The 12,601-nt window shown below is 39.6% G+C and overlaps 1 long non-coding RNA gene across 1 annotated transcript; it reads left to right on the top strand.

Moving 5' to 3' along the window:
• The first annotated feature begins 3,658 nt into the window (after positions 1 to 3,658).
• Positions 3,659 to 5,081, top strand: LOC131110168 (uncharacterized). Its single transcript, XR_009120852.1, has 3 exons — positions 3,659 to 3,737; positions 3,841 to 3,896; positions 3,985 to 5,081. It is a non-coding gene; the product is annotated as an uncharacterized LOC131110168 (long non-coding RNA).
• Positions 5,082 to 12,601: the final 7,520 nt, after the last annotated feature.

Below are 12,601 nucleotides of genomic sequence, written 5' to 3'. Positions count from 1 at the left end.
AAAAGGCAGGGAAACTTCACTGCTACGGTAAGTGGAAAAAAAAATGGGTGGAAAAGCTTGTAGGAAAACCAAGTAAGTCAAGACATACAGGAAATAGTTATTACCCAACTTTTTCCTCCCTTGTGAAGTGACTCTCTTTTTAGCATCCAGAACCCAGGACAGGGGTCGGCAACCTTTACTATGAAAAGAGCCATTACAATACAATACAATACAATACAATACAATACAATACAAATAGAAGTGCATGTATAACGGATGCCAACTATTAAGGTTATCATGTATCATTCATTTTCTACTGCTTATCCTCATGAGGGTCATGGGGGTGCTGGAGCCTATCCCACCCAGATTACACCCTGGGATAAATATTTTCAAGAATAAAAGAATAACATTTTGTAGCATAGAATTTGAATATTGCACAAAAAAAAATTCTTTTTAGCAATATTGTCATTCATTCATTCATTTTCTACTGCTTATCCTCATGAGGGTCACGGGGGTGCTGGAGCCTATCCCACCCCAATATTATTATTATATTGCAGAAAAATTGTTCTTTTGAATTAGCAATATTGTGAAAAAGAAAATAAAATAAAGTTGTGATATTTGGAAGATTCCATTGTGATTCCAAGTTATAATATTATGAGAATAAAGTAAAAAATATTATGGGATTAAAGTCATAATAGGATGAGAAGAAAAGTTGCAATAGTTGGAAAACAATAAAGAGTAAAAATGAAAAAATATTAAGAGAAAAAAACATGTTCTAACAATGACGGAGGAGCAATTTTATGAAAATAAACATGTTATATTATGAGAAAAAATAACGTGATTTTAGCAGCATAGAGTTTAAATATTAAAGAAAAATATGCTTGTTTCTCATTATATTAAAACTAACAAAATAAAGGTAAAGGTGTACTTTTTGAAAATTAAGTTGAGGGGAAAAGTTATAATATTATGGGATTTTTTTTTCATTCATTCATTCATTTTCTACCGCTTTTCCTCATGAGGGTCGCGGGGGTGCTGGAGCCTACCCCACCCAGAGTACACCCTGGGATAAATATTTTCAAGAATAAAAGAATAACATTTTGTAGCATAGAATTTGAATATTATTATTATATTGCAGAAAAATTGTTCTTTTGAATTAGCAATATTGTGAAAAACAAAATAAAATAAAGTTGTGATATTTGGAAGATTCCATTGTGATTCCAAGTTATAATATTATGATAATAAAGTAAAAATATTATGGGATTAAAGTCATAATGGTATGAGAGGAAAAGTTGAAATAGTTGGAAACCAAAAAATAGCAAAAATGAAAAAAATGAAAAAATATTAAGAGGAAAAAAACATGTTCTAACAATGACAAAGTAGCAATTTTATGAAAATAAATATGTTACATTATGAGAAAAAAATAATGTAATTTTAGCAGCTTAGAGTTGAAATATTAAAGAAAAATATGCTTGTTTCTCATTATATTAAAACTAACAAAATAAAGGTAAAGGTGTACTTTTTGAAAATTAAGTTGGGGGAAAAGTTATAATATTAGGAGATATTTTTTTTTATTATTTCTAATTTATTTCTTAGAAATGTCGTATCCCTAGCTCTGGGAAAGTGTGATTTATTTCGTCCATGTTTACCTGAATAGCATCCGGTCTGCTCAGCCAATCACCAGTCAGAACTCAGCCAGATCCTGAGTTGCAACAAAAGGGATGTGGCTCTGGAGCCATGGGTTGCAGACCCCTGTCCTTGCGAGTGGATTATTTTTTTTATTCGCTTGTGGTATTGGCGGAGAGTGACTAAAAAAGGAAAAAGAGGTTTGAGGCCATGGAGTTGGAGGATGCAAATAAACACAATGGTGAATCCTAGCAAAGATATTGCATCATGATAATAATGCTAAATTAGTCTTTTCTCATAGATTAGCCCATCAATCCATTATAGGCGAGTCTAGACTTCCTGGTCCACTTATTTAAAAAGCCATAATCAATAGGGAAATGGTCAGTGACCAATTAGTTGCTCAGTCCAATGCCAGTTTGCTTGATGGCGGCCATTTTTTTTACCAATCTTGCTCAAATTTACTTGTCACTCCTCTAAAAGTACCAGATTTAACAACAATGTCACCAGGCCAGGCAGTGGCTCAGGAGGGTTGGCGGTTTGTTTCTCATTATATTAAAACTAACAAAATAAAGGTAAAGGTGTACTTTTTGAAAATTAAGTTGGGGGGGAAAGTTATAATATTATGAGAATAAAGTAAAAATATTATGGGATTAAAATCATAATGGTATGAGAAGAAAAGTTGAAATAGTTGGAAACCAAAAAATAGTAAAAATGAAAAAAATGAAAAAAATATTAAGAGAAAAAAAAATGTTCTAACAATGACGAAGTAGCAATTTTATGAAAATAAACATGTTATATTATGAGAAAAAATAATGTAATTTTAGCAGCATAGAGTTGAAATATTAAAAAAAATATATGGTTGTTTCTCATTATATTAAAACTAACAAAGGTGACCAGTGGCTCAGGAGGGAAACGGCGATTCCTCCATTCCGTGTCGCTGCTGTTGTGTCCTGTCCTTGGTAAGACATTTCACCCGCACTCCCCCAGGGTCGGCCACACATGGATGCTCAGCTTCACTGACCAAGATGCTGACCTAAGACCCGGATCCTGTCCCCCCGGCGCATACAATGACTGGCCCCTGCTTTGCATCATTTTGTATCTGTAGTAGCAAAATACATGTGAATAATATAAATATATTTTATAAAAGAATGAACTGCTGGAGTATTGATGTATTGCTGCATAGGGACTTATGTGAATTGGACTTAAATACCGCAGGTTAGTCACGCGTGATGTAAAGAAAAATCCCAAGAATATCAACTCTTGGGATATCTCATTACTGCCTTACTGTGACAGAGAATCACTCTGTGTTGTTAATGGAAGGACATGCACCTTATAGAAATATAAATGTACTTCAGGCGTGATGAAGCAGTAGAACGAAGAAGAAATTGCCGAGAGTAATTGCATGATGGGAAGTTGCATTTTCTTCATTATACATATGTCAGCTTTTAAAAAGAGCTGAGCATTGAGGCATGAAGTTGAAACTGTATCTCGACCTGGGAAAACAAAAGGAACAATTAAATATGTGCTTTCTTTTAGGGGGAGAAAAAGAAATATATACTTCTCACAGCTGGATTCTTCTCTCAAAAGATTCTTCTGGTTGTGAGCGTGTGGAAGAAAAGCAGCAAGGTATTTTTCTCCTTCCAGTTCCAAAGCAGTTTATGACTCAGGAATATCTGTGGGTGGATACAACACAGAGAATTTCTACATCACTGAGCTGAGCTTGCATGCCAAAGCGAACAGATGTATACTTTCAACACATCATCACGGGACCCACAGATATTTGACATTTATAGCCGTATTTACACCGCAGGGTGTTGTTGCATCATCGACTATGAGAATTAAACCAAGAAAAGGAACATAACAGAGTAAACAAAGATGGAAAACAATCCTAATCTCCCACAGAAGTTATGATGTCGACTAACCTAATGCTGTTAGAAACAAATGTAGCCAGGTGGACTGATATTGTGCTGCCATCTCTGTGGTACTGTTGCTTTAAGAGAAAGGCAGCGCTGGGGGGAGGGGAAATCTTGCGAGAGTACGTAGTGGGACTACCGCGAGATCAGGAAGTAAAGCTGACAAGATAGCTAGCACCAGAGCTTGCTACTATCTTCAGGAAAATCGCTATAAACACTTATGTAAGTTGAAAATTACTCATAAAATTAATATAATACATTGTAATTTCATGAATGGGACAATATATTTCGGTGGTGACATTGTACGTTGACGATATTTACACAGAAAAGGTTGTGTGCTAATTGCAATATTGGCCGGGACGCGCCGAGTAGCAGTGCAAAGTAAGTGTAGCTAAAGTTGGTGTGTTTTGTAATTTTGTGTGTTATATGACTCTGAAATTAACAAAATATGTTGTTGAATACTGTTTAGAGGGGAGAGGTGATATGTTACTTGCCAAATGGGAAGCAGCTACCGTTCAACACACTGGAAGAAGTAAGTTAAATTGCCTTTAATGTACAATATTACACTGATTTAAAAATCTACTTGTTCAAATGTAGGTTGGAAAGTTTTATTTTCTTTTTTAGCAAGCCACTACTGTTGTCTATTGTGTTTTAATAATCTTTTCTATGTTTTCTGGTAGTGCAGTTTTTGGTTGTTGGTGCAAGTCAGGGTACCCGGCACCTAGTAGGATCAACATTCAGTGTTTGGGACAGAAGAAAGCAAATAGCAGTATTCACCTTCGCTCGCCAATCTCAGTCTTATTGTTGTTAATGCTGAAAATTCCATGTCCAGTCAGGAATAAAGACCCACATAAAATGTTATGCTTGGTCCAGTCCTACTGTCCAAGCTTTAGTTCTACCCGCCCCAAAGGTAGATCCAAAGACCTGCCATAGAACATGTTGATACCCAGGTGTAGGACTCAAAGCTGCCATAATTTACTCCTTAAGTCCCAAAATCTCTCCATCTTCCTCCTGCAAATCGGACCACAACACCATATTCCCAATCACAACCCTGTTATTGCTTCTGTTGAAAGTGGACACTCTGGTATCATCTCCTAACTATGTACTCCTAACTATGATGGTTACCTCAAAGAATGGAACTTAAACTTGAGTGACAGCAGCTTTGAAGGTTTTTTTTTATATACTCAGAATGATAAATATCTACTTTCCACCTCAAAGCCTCACCGCAAACATGATATTTTACCTGGTATTGCACCCAAGATTATCTGAAGCATCTTACATCACTTCATCTCAACATGTCATCAGAGTGTTGCTGTTAGATATCATTAGGAACATTTCACATTTCCCAAAGCCTCAACAACATCTGGATGAAGTCAGCCTATGTTACATCTTTGACAATGACCTCCCAGATAATTGGAGGCACTGGTTTGACTAAAGGTCAAGTGGTTAGCGCGCAGGCCACACAGCTAGGAGACCCGAGTTAGATTCCACCATTGGCCATTTCTGTGTGGAGTTTGCATGTTCTCCCCGTGCATGCGTGGGTTTTCTCAGGGGAATCCGGTTTCCTCCCACATTCCAAAAACATACTAGGTTAATTGCCGACTTTAAATTGTCCATAGGTATGAATGTGAGTGTGAATGGTTAGGAACCGCGGACCAAATGTGGCCCGCAGGACACTAGTTTGAGGCCCCCACCTTGATATGAAAGTTTAATGTTAGTGCGGCCCGCGCAAGTTTGATACAGATGCTGTATGGTATCATGTACCCAGAAAAAATTATTATGTTTGATTAATGTGCATGTTAAAGGTTAAATAACTGTTAATAGTTATCCTCCCTATCCGTGTGGAAGTGGTAAGTTTTTGGCTATTTAAGTTTAAAGGAAATAACTTGAAGGCTACCGTTTAGGTCGCTAGCTCTCTAGTTTGCGAGTTAGCATGTGTCTCAAGACCCTGCAGTTGCGCAATATGTTGTAAATAAAAAGAGTATAAATGTGACTATAGTCGTGTTTTGTCATGTCTACAGGGCTCTAATAATGCTTTGTTAATTTTAATCTGAAAAAAATAATTTGCCATTTTATTATTATTATTAGATTTATTTATTACTGATTGATTGATTTTCTTTATTCTTGATTTGCTTATTTATTTTTCATCTTATTTTGTGTAGAAAAATAAAAATTAAGATGTTTGAGAACAGTGGAATGTTTTATCAGACTGTTCTTGTAGAAAATTGGAACCAAAGCAAAGTTTTTTTTAATTTTTTTGGTTTTAATAAATGCGTTCTTTTTTTTTTTTTGGAAAACCTGATGCAGCCCAGTCTCACCCAGACCCGAGCTCCAGTAGCCCCCAAGTAAATTGAGTTTGAGACCCCTGGCCTACTGGTTCTGCAGATATGTAGCAGTTGATTAACAATGTAAGAATATCAGGTTAGTTCACTATTGGTTGTTTTTGGAGAACATCATCCCTTCATTGTGAACAGTCCAGCTCCACTTAACACCAGCATGTGGGTTAATCTGCTGGTGTATGAGAAACGGGGATGGAGCTCCGCCAGTTGGACAATGCACCCACCTAGACACCTGACTTTTTGGTTCAAACCTCTTAAAAGGCTGCTTTCTGTGAAGACAGGATAGAGCTGCAGCTGCACACATTTAGGTAGCGGGTCCAGGCTGTGTTGCGGACAGCTGTTTTATTCCTCAAAAATTAGGGAAAGAAAAGAACAGAGCAAGCGAGAGTATGGGATCGCACTTGTACAAATATGTCTTAGATGAGTGCCAGAACAAAGCAAACAATGTGTGCCATCTTCACCTGCACGCTGCCAAGGAGGAAATATTTAATATTTGTCAAAGCCTTTTCCATTTTACAAATTCAGTTTGTTGACTGTAAAGCCTCAACTATTTCTACTCGACTTGATATATATTTCTGTTGTCAATTTCAGATATGAGAGCACGACTCTGTTGGTCATTAATAAATGTACAAGTCACAGGAGAGGCATTGTCAACTCTGGAGGATGCTCCTCAGGTCTCAGGTCAGGCCTAGGTTGAGTTATTTTATTGGCTTGCATTAAAAAAAATACAAATTAAAACTTGTGTTCTCCGATATTATCGGCCTGATATCAGCATAAAAATGCGATATCGGTATCAGGATCTTCCTTTTAATGAAAGCCGATGTACCACCAATGGCGCAAAATAGCAATTTTGGACACCTCGGGTTCGAACCTCCACGAGTAACCATCATCGGTATTCATCAGAAGGGTATCCCGAAATATAAAGGGTTGTGGCGACTGCGTAAACAGGAAAAAGGTGACGTACTCTCAGGTGAACTTTAAAAAAATGATTTTTCAAATAAACATGTATGAAAAAATATATTCATCTTCTGGTGTTTGCGTATATTTTCAGATTAGCACGTATTGTGAAGTTATTAATACACAGCGTATAGACTATGGTGTTCTTGATTTAGTTTAATCCCAAAACGTCCTTGTGTAAGACATGGAAACAAGAACTGGAAATCAGCTTGGTCGCCTGTCTATGATGTCATCAGCAGTGGACTTCGGAGTTCTTTGCTAACAAACACAGTTACGTGACCAGGCTGAAACATTTAAGGTTACTACTGTCTTCACTGAAGATGTGACTATTTCAACTCTATGCTGCTAAAATTACATTATTTTTTCTCATAATATAACATGTTTATTTTCATATAATTGCTACTTTGTCATTGTTAAAACATGTTTTTTTGTCTCTTAATATTTTTTCATTTTTTTCATTTTTACTATTTTTTGGTTTCCAACTATTTCAACTTTTCTTCTCATACCATTATGACTTTAATCCCATAATATTTTTACTTTATTCTCATAATATTATAACTTTACCCACAATGGAACTTTACCCCAAATATCACAACTTTATTTTATTTTGTTTTTCACAATATTGCTAATTCAAAAGAGCAATTTTTCTGCAATATAATAATAATATCTGGGTGGGATAGGCTCCAGCACCCCCGTGACCCTCATGAGGATAAGCAGTAGAAAATGAATGACAAAGACACAATGTGGCGAGATCAACACAGACAACCCCTTTGTGTTTTGTCATTTATTTCTTGAATTCAATAGGTGTTAGCGGAGACTTGAGATAAGAAACACAACTGAATTAAAAAAAAAATCAGTGGCGTCCACGTAGATCTCGCTGGCACATTGTGTCTTTGGCAACAAGAATGAAGGTAAAATTAACCTTAAATGTTCATTTATCCCTTTTAATTTGTATTTTGTGTGCCTGTTTACTGTTTACTTAGATGTTCCCACCAACTAACCACAACTACATCTCTCATCACCAAAATCCGACTAGAATTTGGTTGACGGGACAAAATGGGAAGTAAGTCACCGCTGATGCACTACACCGCAGATGAGTATGTCATACAACTTTTCATTCATTCATTCATTTTCTTCCGCTTATCCTCACGAGGGTCGCGGAGGGTGCTGGAGCCTATCCCAGCTGTCTTCGGGCGAAAGGCGAGGTACACCCTGGACTGGTCGCCAGCCAATCACAGGGCACATATAGACAAACAACCATTCACACTCACATTCATACCTATGGACAATTTGGAGTCACCAATGATTAATGTTAAAAATTCCAAACTATCTCTTTAAGTTGAAAATGACTTGGAATCTTGCCCTACACCAGGGGTCTCAACTCAATTTACCTGGGGGCCACTGGAGCTAGGGTCTGGACGAGGCTGGGCCGCATTAGGTTTTCCAAAAACAAACAAAACGCATGTATTAAAAACAGAAAAATGAATAAACTTTGCTTTGGTTCCGATTTTGTACAAGAAAAGCTCTGATAAAACATTCCACTGTTCTCAAATTTTTATTTTTCTACAAAAAATAAGATGAAGAATAAAGAAAATCAATCAATCAGTAATAAATAAATATAATAATAAAACGGCAAATAATTAAAAATTAAGAAACCACATATAGTTGGTGGGTAGACAAATTATTTTTTTCAGATTAAAATTAACATTAGCATTATTAGAGCCCTGTAGACATGACAAAACACGACTATAGTCACATTTATACTTTTTTTATTTACAACATATTGCGCAACTGCAGGGTCTTGAGACACATGCTAACTCACAAATTAGAGAGCTAGCGATCTAAACGGTAGCCTCCAAGTTATTTCCTTTAAACTTAAAAAGCCAAAAACTTACCACTTCCACATGAATAGGGAGGATAACTATTAACAGTTATTTAACCTTTAACATGAACATTAATCAAACGTAATAATTTTTTCTGGGTACATGATACCATACAGCATCCATATCAAACTTGCGCGGGCTGCACTAACATTAAACTTTCATATCAAGACGGGGGCCTCAAAGGGGGCCGTGTTTGAGACCCCTGCCCTACACCAACATACCCCACAGGACTAATTACCGGATCCAAAGTGGGTGTATCATTCCCCATGGCCCCAAGTGTTAAGGGCACAATAGCACTACTATCATACACAAGCTATTGTACTACTACTACTAAATATAGTACAGTGATGTAATATTTTGGGGGAGTAGCTCTCTGACAGCATATCAAATGTATGACTAGCTGCAGCCACAACGACAGCATTAAGACACCGAACCTAGTGATCATCCTAAGGGTCTGTTATCCCCTCTTCGCCCCCGCAAAGATAAGTCTACCTTGGTAATGGATTGCTGATATGATTGAACCTTTCTTTCTCAGAATCCAGACTGCTGAGTCAACTAGTGAGACGCACAAAGAAAGGGTAATGTTCCTCCAAACAGGAAGCCCCAAGATGACCACAGAAGGCGGCTACGGCCCAATGAGAACACAGCAGAGGGATAGTACAAGGCGAGGTGATACACACGTATCACCCACAGAGTAGTATCACCACCAATAGTTATATTTGACTAAATCCATAGTATTGCCCATTAATTTCGTTTTCCAGAGCACCCCCTCTATACCACTGCGTTCAGGGAATATCAGGTATTTGGGCATCAACATTTCCTCCAATCTGTCAGACCTGATCAGCTTGAATTATACCCCACTGTTGAAATCGATTGAGGATGATCTTGAACGTTGGAGAACTTTGCCGATCTCTCTTATGGGCAGAGTGTCCACTGTGAAAATGATGATATTACCAAGGATCAATTATCTGTTCTCTATGATCCCAACCAAACCATCTATAACTTGGTTTAAGTCATTAGACTCATATATAAATAAATTTCTTTGGAAAAATAAGCCAGCACGAATAAGCCTAAAAACATTACAAAAATCTAAAGAATGTGGGGGCTTAGAACTGCCAAATTTCTCCAATTACTTCCTGGCAAATAGGCTACAGTATATCTTAAAATGGATAAAACCTAACCCCTTGGATCAGTTATGGCTAGACATTGAACAATCATTTAGCCAAGAAATCCCCATCTTTAACTTACCTTTCATAAGTCAAATCCTTAGGAAACACGATTGTTTTAAAAGCATAAATATTAAAACCACTCTGACAGCTTGGTGGGAATTTTTAAAAATAACCAGGTCCTCGCTCAATCCTTGCCAGTACACTCCGATCTGGAATAACCCGGATATATTGCTTAAAAAAAAACCCTTGGATTTTACAACATGGCATAACAAAGGAATAAGTTGCTTGGAAAATATCATAAGGGGGGGAAAGTTTGTGTCATTCACTTACCTTGTTACACAGTATGGGTTAAGCCAGAATACATTTCTTGAATACTCACAAATTAAATCCATAATTAGAGCTAGGTTTCGTAACATATCTTGGGAAAGCTATCCCACCATTGACCAATTCTTAAACATATCCGCTCCCCAAACATTATCCAAGTTGTACATTCTTTTGTCAAAGTGTGACAACACCGTTGGGGTCCCAGTCTCCAAATGGAACCTAGATTTATCTACAAGCTGTGACCCTGAGTTCTGGAAGCAAATATGCCTTAATTCGTTCCGTTTAATAAAAAATCCCAACCTACAGTTGGTTCAGTTCAAAACCATTCATAGAGTACACTACACAGGGCAGAGAATGTTTAAAATGGGTCTAACCGACTCCAACATCTGTGTATACTGCCCAGATCATGTAGTAGATGATTATTTACACTCCATGTGGGCATGTGCCCCCATTAGTAATTTCTGGCAAGCAGTGTGCGAGGACCTTTCTTTGGCACTTGGGACCTCTATTCCTTCCTCACCTGTATTATGCTTGTTGGGTGATCTTTCTACAGTCAACGTAGAAACAAATCACACACAACTCCTCATCACAGCGTTAAGCATTGCCAAGAAAACCATTCTTATCAATTGGAAATCCAAAAAAAAACTGAACATAGCCTCTTACAAAAATCTTCTGTTAGATCATATAGCAATTGAGAGAATGTCTGCTGAATCCAAAGAACAACTGTCAGAATTTCAATCTATATGGGCTCCAATAATTAATCTCTTAAATTAATCTCTTTTTGTAATTCTCGAAGGGCTGAGTGTGCCTGTCTCTGCCCCTGGCGGTCTCGTTCCTCTGGCTTGGGGCATGGTCTTGGTCGCCGGGTTGCCCTGGCGTCTGGGGGGTGAGCGGGTGGGTGCCGTGTATCTCTGTCCCTTCCTGCTGGGCTGACCCCCTGGAGGTTCAGGTGGGGGTTGGTGGGGGGCTGTCCGGATCTGGGGATGGGGCGTGGGTGGGGTGGTGGTGGTCGTCCCGGGGGTGGTGCAGGCCGTCCCTCGGGGTGGTGGGTAGACGGGGAGCCGCATCCTGTGGGTGGTGGGCGCCTGCTGCTGCTGGGGGGGGCCTGTGTGCGTCCGGTGGCGCTGGTTCCTCCGCGGCCTCCCTCGCCCCTGGGGGTGGGCCGGGTTTGCCCTGGGTGCTCTGGCCTGGCTACTGTGTGGGACCGTGGGGTGTGGGCATGGGAGGCTTTGGCCCTGCCCTTGGTGTGGGCACGGGTGGTTATACCCCGCTGCCCTTGCAGAGCCTTCCCTCTTAGGTATGTACATGGCTATATATGTGTGTGTGTAGGTATGCATGTATATATTTATTATTATCATATCTAAAATAGTTAAAAGATCTAAATTATTAGAAAATATATTTTATATAAATTATTATATATTAAGTATCAATAGTAGTATCATTATTATACATACATAACTATCAATAAATATTATTATTATTACTATTATTGTTATTACTATTATTGTTATTATTATTATTATTGTTATTATTATTATTATTATTACTACTATTATTATTATGGTTACTATTATTATTATTATTATCAATTACTTTACTTTATTTTTATTTATTTATTTATTATTATTATTATTATTATTTTTTTTTTAATTCTCAATTTTAATTTTTGTGTATGGTAGGTGTATGGCCCCGGGTGGGGCGCCTGGTAAGCTCATACGGGAGGGGGGGTCTCGTTTGTGCAGCTTGGGCTCTGGGTGGGGAGGTGCGGTGCTGGGGTGGGGCATTACCTGCTTCCCTCCCTTCGGTGGAGGGATGGCTGGGTTGTGGTGGATGTGGGGCGGGCGGGTGGGGGGCTGGCTGTGGGTGCGTGGGTAGCGGGGCGGATAGCGGTGGGGGTGGTGCTCTGCGCGGCGTGGGCCGGGATTAGCGGGGGGCTTGCTTGGGGGGCGGGGTGGTGGGCTCTGGGTCGTGGGGGGGCCTCGACCAAGGGTTGGGGGGTGGGGCTGGCCGGTGGCTCACGGGCGGCCTCTGCTATTGGCCGGTGTCTGGTTGGCCCCTTCTGTCTCCGGTCTGGTGGCGGTCTTCCCGCCTCCGGGGTGTCCTACTTGGCGGGTCCGTGGGTGGATGGGAGATGTGGTGGAGACGGGTCGGCGCTGTGGTGGAGGGTGGGACTGGGGGGGGCATTCACTTTTTGCGGCTGTTGGGGTATCGTCTGCCTGGTGGGCTCTGCTGCCTGGTGTGTGTGTCTCTGTCCCGCCCTGGCACTCTTGGCTCACGAGCCCGGGGGGTGGGGTTGGGCTCTTCCCCATGCGGGTCCCGGTTCTCCTGCGGTCTCTGTGGTGTCACTCCCTGGGCTGCCATGGTGACGGATGTGTTGCCGGGGCGCGGTTCCTGCTGTTCTGGTGGTTGTAGGA

Source organism: Doryrhamphus excisus, chromosome 23, assembly GCF_030265055.1.
Source record: "Doryrhamphus excisus isolate RoL2022-K1 chromosome 23, RoL_Dexc_1.0, whole genome shotgun sequence".
Classification (NCBI taxonomy): Eukaryota; Metazoa; Chordata; class Actinopteri; order Syngnathiformes; family Syngnathidae; genus Doryrhamphus; species Doryrhamphus excisus.
Note: the sequence above shows the minus strand (reverse complement) of the source record. Positions and strands in the feature narration are given on the sequence as shown.